Genomic DNA, 24,246 nt, shown 5'->3' with positions numbered 1-24,246 from the left:
ATACAGTGTTGGGGGTGTGTGGAGTAGTGAGGGTGGTGAGTGTATATACAGTGTTGGAGGTGTGTGGAGTAGTGAGGGTGGTGAGTGTATATACAGTGTTGGGGGTGTGTGGAGTAGTGAGGGTGGTGAGTGTATATACAGTGTTGGGGTGTGTGGAGTAGTGAGGGTGGTGAGTGTGTAGATACAGAGTTGGGGGTGTGTGGAGTAGTGAGGGTGGTGAGTGTGTAGATACAGTGTTGGGGGTGTGTGGAGTAGTGAGGGTGGTGAGTGTATATACAGTGTTGGAGGTGTGTGTAGTAGTGAGGGTGGTGAGTGTATATACAGTGTTGGGGGTGTGTGGAGTAGTGAGGGTGGTGAGTGTATATACAGTGTTGGAGGTGTGTGGAGTAGTGAGGGTGGTGAGTGTATATACAGTGTTGGAGGTGTGTGTAGTAGTGAGGGTGGTGAGTGTATATACAGTGTTGGGGTGTGTGGAGTAGTGAGGGTGGTGAGTGTGTAGATACAGTGTTGGGGGTGTGTGGAGTAGTGAGGGTGGTGAGTGTGTAGATACAGTGTTGGGGGTGTGTGGAGTAGTGAGGGTGGTGAGTGTATATACAGTGTTGGAGGTGTGTGGAGTAGTGAGGGTGGTGAGTGTATATACAGTGTTGGGGGTGTGTGGAGTAGTGAGGGTGGTGAGTGTATATACAGTGTTGGAGGTGTGTGGAGTAGTGAGGGTGGTGAGTGTATATACAGTGTTGGAGGTGTGTGTAGTAGTGAGGGTGGTGAGTGTATATACAGTGTTGGGGGTGTGTGGAGTAGTGAGGGTGGTGAGTGTATATACAGTGTTGGAGGTGTGTGGAGTAGTGAGGGTGGTGAGTGTATATACAGTGTTGGGGGTGTGTGGAGTAGTGAGGGTGGTGAGTGTATATACAGTGTTGGGGTGTGTGGAGTAGTGAGGGTGGTGAGTGTGTAGATACAGTGTTGGGGGTGTGTGGAGTAGTGAGGGTGGTGAGTGTGTAGATACAGTGTTGGGGGTGTGTGGAGTAGTGAGGGTGGTGAGTGTATATACAGTGTTGGGGGTGTGTGGAGTAGTGAGGGTGGTGAGTGTATATACAGTGTTGGGGTGTGTGGAGTAGTGAGGGTGGTGAGTGTGTAGATACAGTGTTGGGGGTGTGTGGAGTAGTGAGGGTGGTGAGTGTGTAGATACAGTGTTGGGGGTGTGTGGAGTAGTGAGGGTGGTGAGTGTGTAGATACAGTGTTGGGGGTGTGTGGAGTAGTGAGGGTGGTGAGTGTATATACAGTGTTGGAGGTGTGTGTAGTAGTGAGGGTGGTGAGTGTATATACAGTGTTGGGGGTGTGTGGAGTAGTGAGGGTGGTGAGTGTATATACAGTGTTGGAGGTGTGTGGAGTAGTGAGGGTGGTGAGTGTATATACAGTGTTGGAGGTGTGTGTAGTAGTGAGGGTGGTGAGTGTATATACAGTGTTGGGGGTGTGTGGAGTAGTGAGGGTGGTGAGTGTATATACAGTGTTGGAGGTGTGTGGAGTAGTGAGGGTGGTGAGTGTATATACAGTGTTGGGGGTGTGTGGAGTAGTGAGGGTGGTGAGTGTATATACAGTGTTGGGGTGTGTGGAGTAGTGAGGGTGGTGAGTGTGTAGATACAGTGTTGGGGGTGTGTGGAGTAGTGAGGGTGGTGAGTGTGTAGATACAGTGTTGGGGGTGTGTGGAGTAGTGAGGGTGGTGAGTGTATATACAGTGTTGGAGGTGTGTGGAGTAGTGAGGGTGGTGAGTGTATATACAGTGTTGGAGGTGTGTGTAGTAGTGAGGGTGGTGAGTGTATATACAGTGTTGGGGGTGTGTGGAGTAGTGAGGGTGATGAGTGTGTAGATACAGTGTTGGGGGTGTGTGGAGTAGTGAGGGCGGTGAGTGTAGATACAGTGTTGGGGGTGTGTGGAGTAGTGAGGGTGGTGAGTGTGTAGATACAGTGTTGGGGGTGTGTGGAGTAGTGAGGGTGATGAGTGTGTAGATACAGTGTTGGGGGTGTGTGGAGTAGTGAGGGGGGTGAGTGTATATACAGTGTTGGAGGTGTGTGGAGTAGTGAGGGTGGTGAGTGTGTAGATAGTGTTGGGGGTGTGTGGAGTAGTGAGGGTGGTGAGTGTGTAGATACAGTGTTGGGGGTGTGTGGAGTAGTGAGGGTGGTGAGTGTATATACAGTGTTGGAGGTGTGTGGAGTAGTGAGGGTGGTGAGTGTATATACAGTGTTGGGGTGTGTGGAGTAGTGAGGGTGGTGAGTGTATATACAGTGTTGGAGGTGTGTGGAGTAGTGAGGGTGGTGAGTGTATATACAGTGTTGGAGGTGTGTGTAGTAGTGAGGGTGGTGAGTGTATATACAGTGTTGGGGGTGTGTGGAGTAGTGAGGGTGGTGAGTGTATATACAGTGTTGGAGGTGTGTGGAGTAGTGAGGGTGGTGAGTGTATATACAGTGTTGGGGGTGTGTGGAGTAGTGAGGGTGGTGAGTGTATATACAGTGTTGGGGTGTGTGGAGTAGTGAGGGTGGTGAGTGTGTAGATACAGTGTTGGGGGTGTGTGGAGTAGTGAGGGTGGTGAGTGTGTAGATACAGTGTTGGGGGTGTGTGGAGTAGTGAGGGTGGTGAGTGTATATACAGTGTTGGAGGTGTGTGTAGTAGTGAGGGTGGTGAGTGTATATACAGTGTTGGGGGTGTGTGGAGTAGTGAGGGTGGTGAGTGTATATACAGTGTTGGAGGTGTGTGGAGTAGTGAGGGTGGTGAGTGTATATACAGTGTTGGAGGTGTGTGGAGTAGTGAGGGTGATGAGTGTGTAGATACAGTGTTGGGGGTGTGTGGAGTAGTGAGGGCGGTGAGTGTAGATACAGTGTTGGGGGTGTGTGGAGTACTGAGGGTGGTGAGTGTGTAGATACAGTGTTGGGGGTGTGTGGAGTAGTGAGGGTGATGAGTGTGTAGATACAGTGTTGGGGGTGTGTGGAGTAGTGAGGGGGGTGAGTGTATATACAGTGTTGGAGGTGTGTGGAGTAGTGAGGGTGGTGAGTGTGTAGATAGTGTTGGGGGTGTGTGGAGTAGTGAGGGTGGTGAGTGTGTAGATACAGTGTTGGGGGTGTGTGGAGTAGTGAGGGTGGTGAGTGTATATACAGTGTTGGAGGTGTGTGGAGTAGTGAGGGTGGTGAGTGTATATACAGTGTTGGGGGTGTGTGGAGTAGTGAGGGTGGTGAGTGTATATACAGTGTTGGAGGTGTGTGGAGTAGTGAGGGTGGTGAGTGTATATACAGTGTTGGAGGTGTGTGTAGTAGTGAGGGTGGTGAGTGTATATACAGTGTTGGGGGTGTGTGGAGTAGTGAGGGTGGTGAGTGTATATACAGTGTTGGAGGTGTGTGGAGTAGTGAGGGTGGTGAGTGTATATACAGTGTTGGGGGTGTGTGGAGTAGTGAGGGTGGTGAGTGTATATACAGTGTTGGGGTGTGTGGAGTAGTGAGGGTGGTGAGTGTGTAGATACAGTGTTGGGGGTGTGTGGAGTAGTGAGGGTGGTGAGTGTATATACAGTGTTGGAGGTGTGTGGAGTAGTGAGGGTGATGAGTGTGTAGATACAGTGTTGGGGGTGTGTGGAGTAGTGAGGGTGGTGAGTGTAGATACAGTGTTGGGGGTGTGTGGAGTAGTGAGGGTGGTGAGTGTGTAGATACAGTGTTGGGGGTGTGTGGAGTAGTGAGGGTGATGAGTGTGTAGATACAGTGTTGGGGGTGTGTGGAGTAGTGAGGGGGGTGAGTGTATATACAGTGTTGGAGGTGTGTGGAGTAGTGAGGGTGGTGAGTGTGTAGATAGTGTTGGGGGTGTGTGGAGTAGTGAGGGTGGTGAGTGTGTAGATACAGTGTTGGGGGTGTGTGGAGTAGTGAGGGTGGTGAGTGTATATACAGTGTTGGAGGTGTGTGGAGTAGTGAGGGTGGTGAGTGTATATACAGTGTTGGGGGTGTGTGGAGTAGTGAGGGTGGTGAGTGTATATACAGTGTTGGAGGTGTGTGGAGTAGTGAGGGTGGTGAGTGTATATACAGTGTTGGGGGTGTGTGGAGTAGTGAGGGTGGTGAGTGTATATACAGTGTTGGAGGTGTGTGGAGTAGTGAGGGTGGTGAGTGTATATACAGTGTTGGGGGTGTGTGGAGTAGTGAGGGTGGTGAGTGTATATACAGTGTTGGGGGTGTGTGGAGTAGTGAGGGTGGTGAGTGTGTAGATACAGTGTTGGGGGTGTGTGGAGTAGTGAGGGTGGTGAGTGTGTAGATACAGTGTTGGGGGTGTGTGGAGTAGTGAGGGTGGTGAGTGTGTAGATAGTGTTGGGGGTGTGTGGAGTAGTGAGGGTGGTGAGTGTATATACAGTGTTGGGGGTGTGTGGAGTAGTGAGGGTGGTGAGTGTGTAGATACAGTGTTGGGGGTGTGTGGAGTAGTGAGGGTGGTGAGTGTGTAGATACAGTGTTGGGGGTGTGTGGAGTAGTGAGGGTGGTGAGTGTATATACAGTGTTGGGGGTGTGTGGAGTAGTGAGGGTGGTGAGTATGTAGATACAGTGTTGGGGGTGTGTGGAGTAGTGAGGGTGGTGAGTGTGTAGATACAGTGTTGGGGGTGTGTGTGTAGTGAGGGTGGTGAGTATGTAGATACAGTGTTGGGAGTGTGTGGAGTAGTGAGGGTGGTGAGTGTGTAGATACAGTGTTGGGGGTGTGTGGAGTAGTGAGGGTGGTGAGTGTGTAGATACAGTGTTGGGGGTGTGTGGAGTAGTGAGGGTGGTGAGTGTGTAGATACAGTGTTGGGGTGTGTGGAGTAGTGAGGGTGGTGAGTGTGTAGATACAGTGTTGGGGGTGTGTGTGTAGTGAGGGTGGTGAGTATGTAGATACAGTGTTGGGGGTGTGTGGAGTAGTGAGGGTGGTGAGTGTGTAGATACAGTGTTGGGGGTGTGTGTAGTGAGGGTGGTGAGTGTAGATACAGTGTTGGGGGTGTGTGGAGTAGTGAGGGTGGTGAGTGTGTAGATACAGTGTTGGGGGTGTGTGGAGTAGTGAGGGTGATGAGTGTGTAGATACAGTGTTGGGGGTGTGTGGAGTAGTGAGGGGGGTGAGTGTATATACAGTGTTGGAGGTGTGTGGAGTAGTGAGGGTGGTGAGTGTGTAGATAGTGTTGGGGGTGTGTGGAGTAGTGAGGGTGGTGAGTGTGTAGATACAGTGTTGGGGGTGTGTGGAGTAGTGAGGGTGGTGAGTGTATATACAGTGTTGGAGGTGTGTGGAGTAGTGAGGGTGGTGAGTGTATATACAGTGTTGGGGTGTGTGGAGTAGTGAGGGTGGTGAGTGTATATACAGTGTTGGAGGTGTGTGGAGTAGTGAGGGTGGTGAGTGTATATACAGTGTTGGAGGTGTGTGTAGTAGTGAGGGTGGTGAGTGTATATACAGTGTTGGGGGTGTGTGGAGTAGTGAGGGTGGTGAGTGTATATACAGTGTTGGAGGTGTGTGGAGTAGTGAGGGTGGTGAGTGTATATACAGTGTTGGGGGTGTGTGGAGTAGTGAGGGTGGTGAGTGTATATACAGTGTTGGGGTGTGTGGAGTAGTGAGGGTGGTGAGTGTGTAGATACAGTGTTGGGGGTGTGTGGAGTAGTGAGGGTGGTGAGTGTGTAGATACAGTGTTGGGGGTGTGTGGAGTAGTGAGGGTGGTGAGTGTATATACAGTGTTGGAGGTGTGTGTAGTAGTGAGGGTGGTGAGTGTATATACAGTGTTGGGGGTGTGTGGAGTAGTGAGGGTGGTGAGTGTATATACAGTGTTGGAGGTGTGTGGAGTAGTGAGGGTGGTGAGTGTATATACAGTGTTGGAGGTGTGTGGAGTAGTGAGGGTGATGAGTGTGTAGATACAGTGTTGGGGGTGTGTGGAGTAGTGAGGGCGGTGAGTGTAGATACAGTGTTGGGGGTGTGTGGAGTACTGAGGGTGGTGAGTGTGTAGATACAGTGTTGGGGGTGTGTGGAGTAGTGAGGGTGATGAGTGTGTAGATACAGTGTTGGGGGTGTGTGGAGTAGTGAGGGGGGTGAGTGTATATACAGTGTTGGAGGTGTGTGGAGTAGTGAGGGTGGTGAGTGTGTAGATAGTGTTGGGGGTGTGTGGAGTAGTGAGGGTGGTGAGTGTGTAGATACAGTGTTGGGGGTGTGTGGAGTAGTGAGGGTGGTGAGTGTATATACAGTGTTGGAGGTGTGTGGAGTAGTGAGGGTGGTGAGTGTATATACAGTGTTGGGGGTGTGTGGAGTAGTGAGGGTGGTGAGTGTATATACAGTGTTGGAGGTGTGTGGAGTAGTGAGGGTGGTGAGTGTATATACAGTGTTGGAGGTGTGTGTAGTAGTGAGGGTGGTGAGTGTATATACAGTGTTGGGGGTGTGTGGAGTAGTGAGGGTGGTGAGTGTATATACAGTGTTGGAGGTGTGTGGAGTAGTGAGGGTGGTGAGTGTATATACAGTGTTGGGGGTGTGTGGAGTAGTGAGGGTGGTGAGTGTATATACAGTGTTGGGGTGTGTGGAGTAGTGAGGGTGGTGAGTGTGTAGATACAGTGTTGGGGGTGTGTGGAGTAGTGAGGGTGGTGAGTGTATATACAGTGTTGGAGGTGTGTGGAGTAGTGAGGGTGATGAGTGTGTAGATACAGTGTTGGGGGTGTGTGGAGTAGTGAGGGTGGTGAGTGTAGATACAGTGTTGGGGGTGTGTGGAGTAGTGAGGGTGGTGAGTGTGTAGATACAGTGTTGGGGGTGTGTGGAGTAGTGAGGGTGATGAGTGTGTAGATACAGTGTTGGGGGTGTGTGGAGTAGTGAGGGGGGTGAGTGTATATACAGTGTTGGAGGTGTGTGGAGTAGTGAGGGTGGTGAGTGTGTAGATAGTGTTGGGGGTGTGTGGAGTAGTGAGGGTGGTGAGTGTGTAGATACAGTGTTGGGGGTGTGTGGAGTAGTGAGGGTGGTGAGTGTATATACAGTGTTGGAGGTGTGTGGAGTAGTGAGGGTGGTGAGTGTATATACAGTGTTGGGGGTGTGTGGAGTAGTGAGGGTGGTGAGTGTATATACAGTGTTGGAGGTGTGTGGAGTAGTGAGGGTGGTGAGTGTATATACAGTGTTGGGGGTGTGTGGAGTAGTGAGGGTGGTGAGTGTATATACAGTGTTGGAGGTGTGTGGAGTAGTGAGGGTGGTGAGTGTATATACAGTGTTGGGGGTGTGTGGAGTAGTGAGGGTGGTGAGTGTATATACAGTGTTGGGGGTGTGTGGAGTAGTGAGGGTGGTGAGTGTGTAGATACAGTGTTGGGGGTGTGTGGAGTAGTGAGGGTGGTGAGTGTGTAGATACAGTGTTGGGGGTGTGTGGAGTAGTGAGGGTGGTGAGTGTGTAGATAGTGTTGGGGGTGTGTGGAGTAGTGAGGGTGGTGAGTGTATATACAGTGTTGGGGGTGTGTGGAGTAGTGAGGGTGGTGAGTGTGTAGATACAGTGTTGGGGGTGTGTGGAGTAGTGAGGGTGGTGAGTGTGTAGATACAGTGTTGGGGGTGTGTGGAGTAGTGAGGGTGGTGAGTGTATATACAGTGTTGGGGGTGTGTGGAGTAGTGAGGGTGGTGAGTATGTAGATACAGTGTTGGGGGTGTGTGGAGTAGTGAGGGTGGTGAGTGTGTAGATACAGTGTTGGGGGTGTGTGTGTAGTGAGGGTGGTGAGTATGTAGATACAGTGTTGGGAGTGTGTGGAGTAGTGAGGGTGGTGAGTGTGTAGATACAGTGTTGGGGGTGTGTGGAGTAGTGAGGGTGGTGAGTGTGTAGATACAGTGTTGGGGGTGTGTGGAGTAGTGAGGGTGGTGAGTGTGTAGATACAGTGTTGGGGTGTGTGGAGTAGTGAGGGTGGTGAGTGTGTAGATACAGTGTTGGGGGTGTGTGTGTAGTGAGGGTGGTGAGTATGTAGATACAGTGTTGGGGGTGTGTGGAGTAGTGAGGGTGGTGAGTGTGTAGATACAGTGTTGGGGGTGTGTGTAGTGAGGGTGGTGAGTGTGTAGATACAGTTTTGGGGTGTGTGGAGTAGTGAGGGTGGTGAGTGTATATACAGTGTTGGGGGTGTGTGGAGTAGTGAGGGTGGTGAGTGTATATACAGTGTTGGGGGTGTGTGGAGTAGTGAGGGTGGTGAGTGTGTAGATACAGTGTTGGGGGTGTGTGAAGTAGTGAGGGTGATGAGTGTGTAGATACAGTGTTGATGTGTGTGTAGTGAGGGTGGTGAGTGTGTACATACAGTGTTGGGGGTGTGTGGAGTAGTGAGGGTGGTGAGTGTGTAGATAGTGTTGGGGGTGTGTGGAGTAGTGAGGGTGGTGAGTGTGTAGATACAGTGTTGGGGGTGTGTGGAGTAGTAAGGGTGGTGAGTGTGTATATACAGTGTTGGGGGTGTGTGTGTAGTGAGGGTGGTGAGTATGTAGATACAGTGTTGGGGGTGTGTGGAGTAGTGAGGGGGGTGAGTGTATATACAGTGTTGGGGGTGTGTGGAGTAGTGAGGGTGGTGAGTGTATATACAGTGTTGGGGGTGTGTGGAGTAGTGAGGGTGGTGAGTGTACATACAGTGTTGGGGGTGTGTGGAGTAGTGAGGGTGATGAGTGTGTAGATACAGTGTTGGGGGTGTGTGGAGTAGTGAGGGTGGTGAGTGTATATACAGTGTTGGAAGTGTGTGGAGTAGTGAGGGTGATGAGTGTGTAGATACAGTGTTGGGGGTGTGTGGAGTAGTGAGGGTGGTGAGTGTAGATACAGTGTTGGGGGTGTGTGGAGTAGTGAGGGTGGTGAGTGTGTAGATACAGTGTTGGGGGTGTGTGGAGTAGTGAGGGTGATGAGTGTGTAGATACAGTGTTGGGGGTGTGTGGAGTAGTGAGGGGGGTGAGTGTATATACAGTGTTGGAGGTGTGTGGAGTAGTGAGGGTGGTGAGTGTGTAGATAGTGTTGGGGGTGTGTGGAGTAGTGAGGGTGGTGAGTGTGTAGATACAGTGTTGGGGGTGTGTGGAGTAGTGAGGGTGGTGAGTGTATATACAGTGTTGGAGGTGTGTGGAGTAGTGAGGGTGGTGAGTGTATATACAGTGTTGGGGGTGTGTGGAGTAGTGAGGGTGGTGAGTGTATATACAGTGTTGGAGGTGTGTGGAGTAGTGAGGGTGGTGAGTGTATATACAGTGTTGGGGGTGTGTGGAGTAGTGAGGGTGGTGAGTGTATATACAGTGTTGGAGGTGTGTGGAGTAGTGAGGGTGGTGAGTGTATATACAGTGTTGGGGGTGTGTGGAGTAGTGAGGGTGGTGAGTGTATATACAGTGTTGGGGGTGTGTGGAGTAGTGAGGGTGGTGAGTGTGTAGATACAGTGTTGGGGGTGTGTGGAGTAGTGAGGGTGGTGAGTGTGTAGATACAGTGTTGGGGGTGTGTGGAGTAGTGAGGGTGGTGAGTGTGTAGATAGTGTTGGGGGTGTGTGGAGTAGTGAGGGTGGTGAGTGTATATACAGTGTTGGGGGTGTGTGGAGTAGTGAGGGTGGTGAGTGTGTAGATACAGTGTTGGGGGTGTGTGGAGTAGTGAGGGTGGTGAGTGTGTAGATACAGTGTTGGGGGTGTGTGGAGTAGTGAGGGTGGTGAGTGTATATACAGTGTTGGGGGTGTGTGGAGTAGTGAGGGTGGTGAGTATGTAGATACAGTGTTGGGGGTGTGTGGAGTAGTGAGGGTGGTGAGTGTGTAGATACAGTGTTGGGGGTGTGTGTGTAGTGAGGGTGGTGAGTATGTAGATACAGTGTTGGGAGTGTGTGGAGTAGTGAGGGTGGTGAGTGTGTAGATACAGTGTTGGGGGTGTGTGGAGTAGTGAGGGTGGTGAGTGTGTAGATACAGTGTTGGGGGTGTGTGGAGTAGTGAGGGTGGTGAGTGTGTAGATACAGTGTTGGGGTGTGTGGAGTAGTGAGGGTGGTGAGTGTGTAGATACAGTGTTGGGGGTGTGTGTGTAGTGAGGGTGGTGAGTATGTAGATACAGTGTTGGGGGTGTGTGGAGTAGTGAGGGTGGTGAGTGTGTAGATACAGTGTTGGGGGTGTGTGTAGTGAGGGTGGTGAGTGTGTAGATACAGTTTTGGGGTGTGTGGAGTAGTGAGGGTGGTGAGTGTATATACAGTGTTGGGGGTGTGTGGAGTAGTGAGGGTGGTGAGTGTATATACAGTGTTGGGGGTGTGTGGAGTAGTGAGGGTGGTGAGTGTGTAGATACAGTGTTGGGGGTGTGTGAAGTAGTGAGGGTGATGAGTGTGTAGATACAGTGTTGATGTGTGTGTAGTGAGGGTGGTGAGTGTGTACATACAGTGTTGGGGGTGTGTGGAGTAGTGAGGGTGGTGAGTGTGTAGATAGTGTTGGGGGTGTGTGGAGTAGTGAGGGTGGTGAGTGTGTAGATACAGTGTTGGGGGTGTGTGGAGTAGTAAGGGTGGTGAGTGTGTATATACAGTGTTGGGGGTGTGTGTGTAGTGAGGGTGGTGAGTATGTAGATACAGTGTTGGGGGTGTGTGGAGTAGTGAGGGTGGTGAGTGTACATACAGTGTTGGGGGTGTGTGGAGTAGTGAGGGTGATGAGTGTGTAGATACAGTGTTGGGGTGTGTGGAGTAGTGAGGGTGGTGAGTGTATATACAGTGTTGGAGGTGTGTGGAGTAGTGAGGGTGATGAGTGTGTAGATACAGTGTTGGGGGTGTGTGGAGTAGTGAGGGCGGTGAGTGTAGATACAGTGTTGGGGGTGTGTGGAGTAGTGAGGGTGGTGAGTGTGTAGATACAGTGTTGGGGGTGTGTGGAGTAGTGAGGGTGATGAGTGTGTAGATACAGTGTTGGGGGTGTGTGGAGTAGTGAGGGGGGTGAGTGTATATACAGTGTTGGAGGTGTGTGGAGTAGTGAGGGTGGTGAGTGTGTAGATAGTGTTGGGGGTGTGTGGAGTAGTGAGGGTGGTGAGTGTGTAGATACAGTGTTGGGGGTGTGTGGAGTAGTGAGTGTGGTGAGTGTATATACAGTGTTGGAGGTGTGTGGAGTAGTGAGGGTGGTGAGTGTATATACAGTGTTGGGGGTGTGTAGAGTAGTGAGGGTGGTGAGTGTATATACAGTGTTGGAGGTGTGTGGAGTAGTGAGGGTGGTGAGTGTATATACAGTGTTGGAGGTGTGTGTAGTAGTGAGGGTGGTGAGTGTATATACAGTGTTGGGGGTGTGTGGAGTAGTGAGGGTGGTGAGTGTATATACAGTGTTGGAGGTGTGTGGAGTAGTGAGGGTGGTGAGTGTATATACAGTGTTGGGGGTGTGTGGAGTAGTGAGGGTGGTGAGTGTATATACAGTGTTGGGGTGTGTGGAGTAGTGAGGGTGGTGAGTGTGTAGATACAGAGTTGGGGGTGTGTGGAGTAGTGAGGGTGGTGAGTGTGTAGATACAGTGTTGGGGGTGTGTGGAGTAGTGAGGGTGGTGAGTGTATATACAGTGTTGGAGGTGTGTGTAGTAGTGAGGGTGGTGAGTGTATATACAGTGTTGGGGGTGTGTGGAGTAGTGAGGGTGGTGAGTGTATATACAGTGTTGGAGGTGTGTGGAGTAGTGAGGGTGGTGAGTGTATATACAGTGTTGGAGGTGTGTGTAGTAGTGAGGGTGGTGAGTGTATATACAGTGTTGGGGTGTGTGGAGTAGTGAGGGTGGTGAGTGTGTAGATACAGTGTTGGGGGTGTGTGGAGTAGTGAGGGTGGTGAGTGTGTAGATACAGTGTTGGGGGTGTGTGGAGTAGTGAGGGTGGTGAGTGTATATACAGTGTTGGAGGTGTGTGGAGTAGTGAGGGTGGTGAGTGTATATACAGTGTTGGGGGTGTGTGGAGTAGTGAGGGTGGTGAGTGTATATACAGTGTTGGAGGTGTGTGGAGTAGTGAGGGTGGTGAGTGTATATACAGTGTTGGAGGTGTGTGTAGTAGTGAGGGTGGTGAGTGTATATACAGTGTTGGGGGTGTGTGGAGTAGTGAGGGTGGTGAGTGTATATACAGTGTTGGAGGTGTGTGGAGTAGTGAGGGTGGTGAGTGTATATACAGTGTTGGGGGTGTGTGGAGTAGTGAGGGTGGTGAGTGTATATACAGTGTTGGGGTGTGTGGAGTAGTGAGGGTGGTGAGTGTGTAGATACAGTGTTGGGGGTGTGTGGAGTAGTGAGGGTGGTGAGTGTGTAGATACAGTGTTGGGGGTGTGTGGAGTAGTGAGGGTGGTGAGTGTATATACAGTGTTGGGGGTGTGTGGAGTAGTGAGGGTGGTGAGTGTATATACAGTGTTGGGGTGTGTGGAGTAGTGAGGGTGGTGAGTGTGTAGATACAGTGTTGGGGGTGTGTGGAGTAGTGAGGGTGGTGAGTGTGTAGATACAGTGTTGGGGGTGTGTGGAGTAGTGAGGGTGGTGAGTGTGTAGATACAGTGTTGGGGGTGTGTGGAGTAGTGAGGGTGGTGAGTGTATATACAGTGTTGGAGGTGTGTGTAGTAGTGAGGGTGGTGAGTGTATATACAGTGTTGGGGGTGTGTGGAGTAGTGAGGGTGGTGAGTGTATATACAGTGTTGGAGGTGTGTGGAGTAGTGAGGGTGGTGAGTGTATATACAGTGTTGGAGGTGTGTGTAGTAGTGAGGGTGGTGAGTGTATATACAGTGTTGGGGGTGTGTGGAGTAGTGAGGGTGGTGAGTGTATATACAGTGTTGGAGGTGTGTGGAGTAGTGAGGGTGGTGAGTGTATATACAGTGTTGGGGGTGTGTGGAGTAGTGAGGGTGGTGAGTGTATATACAGTGTTGGGGTGTGTGGAGTAGTGAGGGTGGTGAGTGTGTAGATACAGTGTTGGGGGTGTGTGGAGTAGTGAGGGTGGTGAGTGTGTAGATACAGTGTTGGGGGTGTGTGGAGTAGTGAGGGTGGTGAGTGTATATACAGTGTTGGAGGTGTGTGGAGTAGTGAGGGTGGTGAGTGTATATACAGTGTTGGAGGTGTGTGTAGTAGTGAGGGTGGTGAGTGTATATACAGTGTTGGGGGTGTGTGGAGTAGTGAGGGTGGTGAGTGTATATACAGTGTTGGAGGTGTGTGGAGTAGTGAGGGTGGTGAGTGTATATACAGTGTTGGGGGTGTGTGGAGTAGTGAGGGTGGTGAGTGTATATACAGTGTTGGGGTGTGTGGAGTAGTGAGGGTGGTGAGTGTGTAGATACAGTGTTGGGGGTGTGTGGAGTAGTGAGGGTGGTGAGTGTGTAGATACAGTGTTGGGGGTGTGTGGAGTAGTGAGGGTGGTGAGTGTGTAGATAGTGTTGGGGGTGTGTGGAGTAGTGAGGGTGGTGAGTGTGTAGATACAGTGTTGGGGGTGTGTGTGTAGTGAGGGTGGTGAGTATGTAGATACAGTGTTGGGGGTGTGTGGAGTAGTGAGGGTGGTGAGTGTGTAGATACAGTGTTGGGGGTGTGTGGAGTAGTGAGGGTGGTGAGTGTGTAGATACAGTGTTGGGGTGTGTGGAGTAGTGAGGGTGGTGAGTGTGTACATACAGTGTTGGGGGTGTGTGGAGTAGTGAGGGTGGTGAGTGTGTAGATAGTGTTGGGGGTGTGTGGAGTAGTGAGGGTGGTGAGTGTGTAGATACAGTGTTGGGGGTGTGTGGAGTAGTAAGGGTGGTGAGTGTGTATATACAGTGTTGGGGGTGTGTGTGTAGTGAGGGTGGTGAGTATGTAGATACAGTGTTGGGGGTGTGTGGAGTAGTGAGGGTGGTGAGTGTACATACAGTGTTGGGGGTGTGTGGAGTAGTGAGGGTGATGAGTGTGTAGATACAGTGTTGGGGTGTGTGGAGTAGTGAGGGTGGTGAGTGTATATACAGTGTTGGAGGTGTGTGGAGTAGTGAGGGTGATGAGTGTGTAGATACAGTGTTGGGGGTGTGTGGAGTAGTGAGGGCGGTGAGTGTAGATACAGTGTTGGGGGTGTGTGGAGTAGTGAGGGTGGTGAGTGTGTAGATACAGTGTTGGGGGTGTGTGGAGTAGTGAGGGTGATGAGTGTGTAGATACAGTGTTGGGGGTGTGTGGAGTAGTGAGGGGGGTGAGTGTATATACAGTGTTGGAGGTGTGTGGAGTAGTGAGGGTGGTGAGTGTGTAGATAGTGTTGGGGGTGTGTGGAGTAGTGAGGGTGGTGAGTGTGTAGATACAGTGTTGGGGGTGTGTGGAGTAGTGAGGGTGGTGAGTGTATATACAGTGTTGGAGGTGTGTGGAGTAGTGAGGGTGGTGAGTGTATATACAGTGTTGGGGTGTGTGGAGTAGTGAGGGTGGTGAGTGTATATACAGTGTTGGAGGTGTGTGGAGTAGTGAGGGTGGTGAGTGTATATACAGTGTTGGAGGTGTGTGTAGTAGTGAGGGTGGTGAGTGTATATACAGTGTTGGGGGTGTGTGGAGTAGTGAGGGTGGTGAGTGTATATACAGTGTTGGAGGTGTGTGGAGTAGTGAGGGTGGTGAGTGTATATACAGTGTTGGGGGTGTGTGGAGTAGTGAGGGTGGTGAGTGTATATACAGTGTTGGGGTGTGTGGAGTAGTGAGGGTGGTGAGTGTGTAGATACAGTGTTGGGGGTGTGTGGAGTAGTGAGGGTGGTGAGTGTGTAGATACAGTGTTGGGGGTGTGTGGAGTAGTGAGGGTGGTGAGTGTATATACAGTGTTGGAGGTGTGTGTAGTAGTGAGGGTGGTGAGTGTATATACAGTGTTGGGGGTGTGTGGAGTAGTGAGGGTGGTGAGTGTATATACAGTGTTGGAGGTGTGTGGAGTAGTGAGGGTGGTGAGTGTATATACAGTGTTGGAGGTGTGTGGAGTAGTGAGGGTGATGAGTGTGTAGATACAGTGTTGGGGGTGTGTGGAGTAGTGAGGGCGGTGAGTGTAGATACAGTGTTGGGGGTGTGTGGAGTACTGAGGGTGGTGAGTGTGTAGATACAGTGTTGGGGGTGTGTGGAGTAGTGAGGGTGATGAGTGTGTAGATACAGTGTTGGGGGTGTGTGGAGTAGTGAGGGGGGTGAGTGTATATACAGTGTTGGAGGTGTGTGGAGTAGTGAGGGTGGTGAGTGTGTAGATAGTGTTGGGGGTGTGTGGAGTAGTGAGGGTGGTGAGTGTGTAGATACAGTGTTGGGGGTGTGTGGAGTAGTGAGGGTGGTGAGTGTATATACAGTGTTGGAGGTGTGTGGAGTAGTGAGGGTGGTGAGTGTATATACAGTGTTGGGGGTGTGTGGAGTAGTGAGGGTGGTGAGTGTATATACAGTGTTGGAGGTGTGTGGAGTAGTGAGGGTGGTGAGTGTATATACAGTGTTGGAGGTGTGTGTAGTAGTGAGGGTGGTGAGTGTATATACAGTGTTGGGGGTGTGTGGAGTAGTGAGGGTGGTGAGTGTATATACAGTGTTGGAGGTGTGTGGAGTAGTGAGGGTGGTGAGTGTATATACAGTGTTGGGGGTGTGTGGAGTAGTGAGGGTGGTGAGTGTATATACAGTGTTGGGGTGTGTGGAGTAGTGAGGGTGGTGAGTGTGTAGATACAGTGTTGGGGGTGTGTGGAGTAGTGAGGGTGGTGAGTGTATATACAGTGTTGGAGGTGTGTGGAGTAGTGAGGGTGATGAGTGTGTAGATACAGTGTTGGGGGTGTGTGGAGTAGTGAGGGTGGTGAGTGTAGATACAGTGTTGGGGGTGTGTGGAGTAGTGAGGGTGGTGAGTGTGTAGATACAGTGTTGGGGGTGTGTGGAGTAGTGAGGGTGATGAGTGTGTAGATACAGTGTTGGGGGTGTGTGGAGTAGTGAGGGGGGTGAGTGTATATACAGTGTTGGAGGTGTGTGGAGTAGTGAGGGTGGTGAGTGTGTAGATAGTGTTGGGGGTGTGTGGAGTAGTGAGGGTGGTGAGTGTGTAGATACAGTGTTGGGGGTGTGTGGAGTAGTGAGGGTGGTGAGTGTATATACAGTGTTGGAGGTGTGTGGAGTAGTGAGGGTGGTGAGTGTATATACAGTGTTGGGGGTGTGTGGAGTAGTGAGGGTGGTGAGTGTATATACAGTGTTGGAGGTGTGTGGAGTAGTGAGGGTGGTGAGTGTATATACAGTGTTGGGGGTGTGTGGAGTAGTGAGGGTGGTGAGTGTATATACAGTGTTGGAGGTGTGTGGAGTAGTGAGGGTGGTGAGTGTATATACAGTGTTGGGGGTGTGTGGAGTAGTGAGGGTGGTGAGTGTATATACAGTGTTGGGGGTGTGTGGAGTAGTGAGGGTGGTGAGTGTGTAGATACAGTGTTGGGGGTGTGTGGAGTAGTGAGGGTGGTGAGTGTGTAGATACAGTGTTGGGGGTGTGTGGAGTAGTGAGGGTGGTGAGTGTGTAGATAGTGTTGGGGGTGTGTGGAGTAGTGAGGGTGGTGAGTGTATATACAGTGTTGGGGGTGTGTGGAGTAGTGAGGGTGGTGAGTGTGTAGATACAGTGTTGGGGGTGTGTGGAGTAGTGAGGGTGGTGAGTGTGTAGATACAGTGTTGGGGGTGTGTGGAGTAGTGAGGGTGGTGAGTGTATATACAGTGTTGGGGGTGTGTGGAGTAGTGAGGGTGGTGAGTATGTAGATACAGTGTTGGGGGTGTGTGGAGTAGTGAGGGTGGTGAGTGTGTAGATACAGTGTTGGGGGTGTGTGTGTAGTGAGGGTGGTGAGTATGTAGATACAGTGTTGGGAGTGTGTGGAGTAGTGAGGGTGGTGAGTGTGTAGATACAGTGTTGGGGGTGTGTGGAGTAGTGAGGGTGGTGAGTGTGTAGATACAGTGTTGGGGGTGTGTGGAGTAGTGAGGGTGGTGAGTGTGTAGATACAGTGTTGGGGTGTGTGGAGTAGTGAGGGTGGTGAGTGTGTAGATACAGTGTTGGGGGTGTGTGTGTAGTGAGGGTGGTGAGTATGTAGATACAGTGTTGGGGGTGTGTGGAGTAGTGAGGGTGGTGAGTGTGTAGATACAGTGTTGGGGGTGTGTGTAGTGAGGGTGGTGAGTGTGTAGATACAGTTTTGGGGTGTGTGGAGTAGTGAGGGTGGTGAGTGTATATACAGTGTTGGGGGTGTGTGGAGTAGTGAGGGTGGTGAGTGTATATACAGTGTTGGGGGTGTGTGGAGTAGTGAGGGTGGTGAGTGTGTAGATACAGTGTTGGGGGTGTGTGAAGTAGTGAGGGTGATGAGTGTGTAGATACAGTGTTGATGTGTGTGTAGTGAGGGTGGTGAGTGTGTACATACAGTGTTGGGGGTGTGTGGAGTAGTGAGGGTGGTGAGTGTGTAGATAGTGTTGGGGGTGTGTGGAGTAGTGAGGGTGGTGAGTGTGTAGATACAGTGTTGGGGGTGTGTGGAGTAGTAAGGGTGGTGAGTGTGTATATACAGTGTTGGGGGTGTGTGTGTAGTGAGGGTGGTGAGTATGTAGATACAGTGTTGGGGGTGTGTGGAGTAGTGAGGGTGGTGAGTGTACATACAGTGTTGGGGGTGTGTGGAGTAGTGAGGGTGATGAGTGTGTAGATACAGTGTTGGGGTGTGTGGAGTAGTGAGGGTGGTGAGTGTATATACAGTGTTGGAGGTGTGTGGAGTAGTGAGGGTGATGAGTGTGTAGATACAGTGTTGGGGGTGTGTGGAGTAGTGAGGGCGGTGAGTGTAGATACAGTGTTGGGGGTGTGTGGAGTAGTGAGGGTGGTGAGTGTGTAGATACAGTGTTGGGGGTGTGTGGAGTAGTGAGGGTGATGAGTGTGTAGATACAGTGTTGGGGGTGTGTGGAGTAGTGAGGGGGGTGAGTGTATATACAGTGTTGGAGGTGTGTGGAGTAGTGAGGGTGGTGAGTGTGTAGATAGTGTTGGGGGTGTGTGGAGTAGTGAGGGTGGTGAGTGTGTAGATACAGTGTTGGGGGTGTGTGGAGTAGTGAGGGTGGTGAGTGTATATACAGTGTTGGAGGTGTGTGGAGTAGTGAGGGTGGTGAGTGTATATACAGTGTTGGGGGTGTGTAGAGTAGTGAGGGTGGTGAGTGTATATACAGTGTTGGAGGTGTGTGGAGTAGTGAGGGTGGTGAGTGTATATACAGTGTTGGAGGTGTGTGTAGTAGTGAGGGTGGTGAGTGTATATACAGTGTTGGGGGTGTGTGGAGTAGTGAGGGTGGTGAGTGTATATACAGTGTTGGAGGTGTGTGGAGTAGTGAGGGTGGTGAGTGTATATACAGTGTTGGGGGTGTGTGGAGTAGTGAGGGTGGTGAGTGTATATACAGTGTTGGGGTGTGTGGAGTAGTGAGGGTGGTGAGTGTGTAGATACAGTGTTGGGGGTGTGTGGAGTAGTGAGGGTGGTGAGTGTGTAGATACAGTGTTGGGGGTGTGTGGAGTAGTGAGGGTGGTGAGTGTATATACAGTGTTGGAGGTGTGTGTAGTAGTGAGGGTGGTGAGTGTATATACAGTGTTGGGGGTGTGTGGAGTAGTGAGGGTGGTGAGTGTATATACAGTGTTGGAGGTGTGTGGAGTAGTGAGGGTGGTGAGTGTATATACAGTGTTGGAGGTGTGTGTAGTAGTGAGGGTGGTGAGTGTATATACAGTGTTGGGGTGTGTGGAGTAGTGAGGGTGGTGAGTGTGTAGATACAGTGTTGGGGGTGTGTGGAGTAGTGAGGGTGGTGAGTGTGTAGATACAGTGTTGGGGGTGTGTGGAGTAGTGAGGGTGGTGAGTGTATATACAGTGTTGGAGGTGTGTGGAGTAGTGAGGGTGGTGAGTGTATATACAGTGTTGGGGGTGTGTGGAGTAGTGAGGGTGGTGAGTGTATATACAGTGTTGGAGGTGTGTGGAGTAGTGAGGGTGGTGAGTGTATATACAGTGTTGGAGGTGTGTGTAGTAGTGAGGGTGGTGAGTGTATATACAGTGTTGGGGGTGTGTGGAGTAGTGAGGGTGGTGAGTGTATATACAGTGTTGGAGGTGTGTGGAGTAGTGAGGGTGGTGAGTGTATATACAGTGTTGGGGGTGTGTGGAGTAGTGAGGGTGGTGAGTGTATATACAGTGTTGGGGTGTGTGGAGTAGTGAGGGTGGTGAGTGTGTAGATACAGTGTTGGGGGTGTGTGGAGTAGTGAGGGTGGTGAGTGTGTAGATACAGTGTTGGGGGTGTGTGGAGTAGGGTTGCAGCGGTAACCGGTTTCACGGTATACCACGGTATTAAAATGCACGGTTATCATACCGTGTGCGTTTGCTTATTACCGGTAAAAAGCAAGCCAGCGGAGAAACTGACCCGCGCATGCGCAACTCCACTCCGGTTCAGCTACTCAGTACACAGCAGTGAGAATGGCAGAAAGTGCATCAGACTTAACACATTTTTTAACAAAAAAAAAAAGCTAAACTAAAATCAGTGGCGAAAATGACGTAATCGCGGTGGCTCCGCCCGTGCGCGAGGGTCTCGCGCGCTGTCGATTCGCGAGGTCGTGCACCTCTCGAATTTTGTAACTTTGCGCGCGCTGCGCCTCAGCGCAATGAACAAAGTCATGTTTGCAGGATTCATACACGTTTAAAAGGTGGAATTAAAACACTTGTACGTCACTTTAAAGGTCCGTTTCAATATTTCCCAGCACCTTAAACTTAATTAAGTTAAATATTTATACATATACTCGAAATAATTCGCTTTTTCATCACATTATTTAATGGTTGTTTATTTCCAAAACGCCCAATCTTAACGTCTTCACGTTCTCTCATGTTTCGTCCTGGAATTAAAAGAGGCTCGTATTTGTTAACGTAAGACAAAAGAACTGTGCGGAGTCGCGTGCTACGGTCACTAGTGAAAGTATAAACCTAGCTTTTTATGGTCCTTGCTTTCACTGGATGTGAAAGACGCTATTAATTTACATGCGTTCAAATTCTAACGTACCTGTTTTTGATATGTTAAAACCAGACTCGGTGTGAAAACCTTAAAATAGAAATCTCTATTGTGATGATGTCAGAAATAAATCCTCTCTTCCTGCAGTATCTGGTTATATTCCAACTTGGCAGTACAACGGACGTTTACAACAGTTGTTGATCAGACACTGACCCAGGCTGAGTTTATCAGATATTAAATAATTTAAACTTAAATAATTGTACTGAAATCCATGATTTAGGTTTCTCTAATTTTGCAGTATTTATATAAACATGTGTACAGCTTATTTTTTTAAAGGACACATTTTGTATACAATAGTTCCAGGTTTCTACAATAAATAGTTAATTGAACAAAAATAACTTGTTGTAATTTCTTCAAGGGTCGGTGTATCTTTTAATAATATACAAACTAACTGTGATACCGTGATAACCGTGATACCGCGGTATTTTCTGAGACGGTTATCATACCGTGAAAATCTCATACCGTTGCAACCCTAGTGTGGAGTAGTGAGGGTGGTGAGTGTATATACAGTGTTGGGGGTGTGTGGAGTAGTGAGGGTGGTGAGTGTATATACAGTGTTGGGGTGTGTGGAGTAGTGAGGGTGGTGAGTGTGTAGATACAGTGTTGGGGGTGTGTGGAGTAGTGAGGGTGGTGAGTGTGTAGATACAGTGTTGGGGGTGTGTGGAGTAGTGAGGGTGGTGAGTGTGTAGATACAGTGTTGGGGGTGTGTGGAGTAGTGAGGGTGGTGAGTGTATATACAGTGTTGGAGGTGTGTGTAGTAGTGAGGGTGGTGAGTGTATATACAGTGTTGGGGGTGTGTGGAGTAGTGAGGGTGGTGAGTGTATATACAGTGTTGGAGGTGTGTGGAGTAGTGAGGGTGGTGAGTGTATATACAGTGTTGGAGGTGTGTGTAGTAGTGAGGGTGGTGAGTGTATATACAGTGTTGGGGGTGTGTGGAGTAGTGAGGGTGGTGAGTGTATATACAGTGTTGGAGGTGTGTGGAGTAGTGAGGGTGGTGAGTGTATATACAGTGTTGGGGGTGTGTGGAGTAGTGAGGGTGGTGAGTGTATATACAGTGTTGGGGTGTGTGGAGTAGTGAGGGTGGTGAGTGTGTAGATACAGTGTTGGGGGTGTGTGGAGTAGTGAGGGTGGTGAGTGTGTAGATACAGTGTTGGGGGTGTGTGGAGTAGTGAGGGTGGTGAGTGTATATACAGTGTTGGAGGTGTGTGGAGTAGTGAGGGTGGTGAGTGTATATACAGTGTTGGAGGTGTGTGTAGTAGTGAGGGTGGTGAGTGTATATACAGTGTTGGGGGTGTGTGGAGTAGTGAGGGTGGTGAGTGTATATACAGTGTTGGAGGTGTGTGGAGTAGTGAGGGTGGTGAGTGTATATACAGTGTTGGGGGTGTGTGGAGTAGTGAGGGTGGTGAGTGTATATACAGTGTTGGGGTGTGTGGAGTAGTGAGGGTGGTGAGTGTGTAGATACAGTGTTGGGGGTGTGTGGAGTAGTGAGGGTGGTGAGTGTGTAGATACAGTGTTGGGGGTGTGTGGAGTAGTGAGGGTGGTGAGTGTGTAGATAGTGTTGGGGGTGTGTGGAGTAGTGAGGGTGGTGAGTGTGTAGATACAGTGTTGGGGGTGTGTGTGTAGTGAGGGTGGTGAGTATGTAGATACAGTGTTGGGGGTGTGTGGAGTAGTGAGGGTGGTGAGTGTGTAGATACAGTGTTGGGGGTGTGTGGAGTAGTGAGGGTGGTGAGTGTGTAGATACAGTGTTGGGGTGTGTGGAGTAGTGAGGGTGGTGAGTGTGTACATACAGTGTTGGGGGTGTGTGGAGTAGTGAGGGTGGTGAGTGTGTAGATAGTGTTGGGGGTGTGTGGAGTAGTGAGGGTGGTGAGTGTGTAGATACAGTGTTGGGGGTGTGTGGAGTAGTAAGGGTGGTGAGTGTGTATATACAGTGTTGGGGGTGTGTGTGTAGTGAGGGTGGTGAGTATGTAGATACAGTGTTGGGGGTGTGTGGAGTAGTGAGGGTGGTGAGTGTACATACAGTGTTGGGGGTGTGTGGAGTAGTGAGGGTGATGAGTGTGTAGATACAGTGTTGGGGTGTGTGGAGTAGTGAGGGTGGTGAGTGTATATACAGTGTTGGAGGTGTGTGGAGTAGTGAGGGTGATGAGTGTGTAGATACAGTGTTGGGGGTGTGTGGAGTAGTGAGGGCGGTGAGTGTAGATACAGTGTTGGGGGTGTGTGGAGTAGTGAGGGTGGTGAGTGTGTAGATACAGTGTTGGGGGTGTGTGGAGTAGTGAGGGTGATGAGTGTGTAGATACAGTGTTGGGGGTGTGTGGAGTAGTGAGGGGGGTGAGTGTATATACAGTGTTGGAGGTGTGTGGAGTAGTGAGGGTGGTGAGTGTGTAGATAGTGTTGGGGGTGTGTGGAGTAGTGAGGGTGGTGAGTGTGTAGATACAGTGTTGGGGGTGTGTGGAGTAGTGAGGGTGGTGAGTGTATATACAGTGTTGGAGGTGTGTGGAGTAGTGAGGGTGGTGAGTGTATATACAGTGTTGGGGTGTGTGGAGTAGTGAGGGTGGTGAGTGTATATACAGTGTTGGAGGTGTGTGGAGTAGTGAGGGTGGTGAGTGTATATACAGTGTTGGAGGTGTGTGTAGTAGTGAGGGTGGTGAGTGTATATACAGTGTTGGGGGTGTGTGGAGTAGTGAGGGTGGTGAGTGTATATACAGTGTTGGAGGTGTGTGGAGTAGTGAGGGTGGTGAGTGTATATACAGTGTTGGGGGTGTGTGGAGTAGTGAGGGTGGTGAGTGTATATACAGTGTTGGGGTGTGTGGAGTAGTGAGGGTGGTGAGTGTGTAGATACAGTGTTGGGGGTGTGTGGAGTAGTGAGGGTGGTGAGTGTGTAGATACAGTGTTGGGGGTGTGTGGAGTAGTGAGGGTGGTGAGTGTATATACAGTGTTGGAGGTGTGTGTAGTAGTGAGGGTGGTGAGTGTATATACAGTGTTGGGGGTGTGTGGAGTAGTGAGGGTGGTGAGTGTATATACAGTGTTGGAGGTGTGTGGAGTAGTGAGGGTGGTGAGTGTATATACAGTGTTGGAGGTGTGTGGAGTAGTGAGGGTGATGAGTGTGTAGATACAGTGTTGGGGGTGTGTGGAGTAGTGAGGGCGGTGAGTGTAGATACAGTGTTGGGGGTGTGTGGAGTAGTGACGGTGGTGAGTGTGTAGATACAGTGTTGGGGGTGTGTGGAGTAGTGAGGGTGATGAGTGTGTAGATACAGTGTTGGGGGTGTGTGGAGTAGTGAGGGGGGTGAGTGTATATACAGTGTTGGAGGTGTGTGGAGTAGTGAGGGTGGTGAGTGTGTAGATAGTGTTGGGGGTGTGTGGAGTAGTGAGGGTGGTGAGTGTGTAGATACAGTGTTGGGGGTGTGTGGAGTAGTGAGGGTGGTGAGTGTATATACAGTGTTGGAGGTGTGTGGAGTAGTGAGGGTGGTGAGTGTATATACAGTGTTGGGGGTGTGTGGAGTAGTGAGGGTGGTGAGTGTATATACAGTGTTGGAGGTGTGTGGAGTAGTGAGGGTGGTGAGTGTATATACAGTGTTGGAGGTGTGTGTAGTAGTGAGGGTGGTGAGTGTATATACAGTGTTGGGGGTGTGTGGAGTAGTGAGGGTGGTGAGTGTATATACAGTGTTGGAGGTGTGTGGAGTAGTGAGGGTGGTGAGTGTATATACAGTGTTGGGGGTGTGTGGAGTAGTGAGGGTGGTGAGTGTATATACAGTGTTGGGGTGTGTGGAGTAGTGAGGGTGGTGAGTGTGTAGATACAGTGTTGGGGGTGTGTGGAGTAGTGAGGGTGGTGAGTGTGTAGATACAGTGTTGGGGGTGTGTGGAGTAGTGAGGGTGGTGAGTGTATATACAGTGTTGGAGGTGTGTGGAGTAGTGAGGGTGGTGAGTGTATATACAGTGTTGGAGGTGTGTGTAGTAGTGAGGGTGGTGAGTGTATATACAGTGTTGGGGGTGTGTGGAGTAGTGAGGGTGGTGAGTGTATATACAGTGTTGGAGGTGTGTGGAGTAGTGAGGGTGGTGAGTGTATATACAGTGTTGGAGGTGTGTGTAGTAGTGAGGGTGGTGAGTGTATATACAGTGTTGGGGTGTGTGGAGTAGTGAGGGTGGTGAGTGTGTAGATACAGTGTTGGGGGTGTGTGGAGTAGTGAGGGTGGTGAGTGTGTAGATACAGTGTTGGGGGTGTGTGGAGTAGTGAGGGTGGTGAGTGTGTAGATAGTGTTGGGGGTGTGTGGAGTAGTGAGGGTGGTGAGTGTGTAGATACAGTGTTGGGGGTGTGTGTGTAGTGAGGGTGGTGAGTATGTAGATACAGTGTTGGGGGTGTGTGGAGTAGTGAGGGTGGTGAGTGTGTAGATACA

General features: G+C 50.4%; 1 protein-coding gene across 11 annotated transcripts in view; it reads right to left on the bottom strand.

Annotated features, from left to right (window-relative positions):
- Nucleotides 1-24,246, bottom strand: part of rapgef4a (Rap guanine nucleotide exchange factor 4a) — a 91,674-nt gene that overhangs the window by 34,106 nt on the left and 33,322 nt on the right. The window lies entirely within an intron of this gene.

This window comes from Brachyhypopomus gauderio, chromosome 4, assembly GCF_052324685.1.
Source record: "Brachyhypopomus gauderio isolate BG-103 chromosome 4, BGAUD_0.2, whole genome shotgun sequence".
NCBI lineage: Eukaryota > Metazoa > Chordata > Actinopteri > Gymnotiformes > Hypopomidae > Brachyhypopomus > Brachyhypopomus gauderio.
Note: the sequence above shows the minus strand (reverse complement) of the source record. Positions and strands in the feature narration are given on the sequence as shown.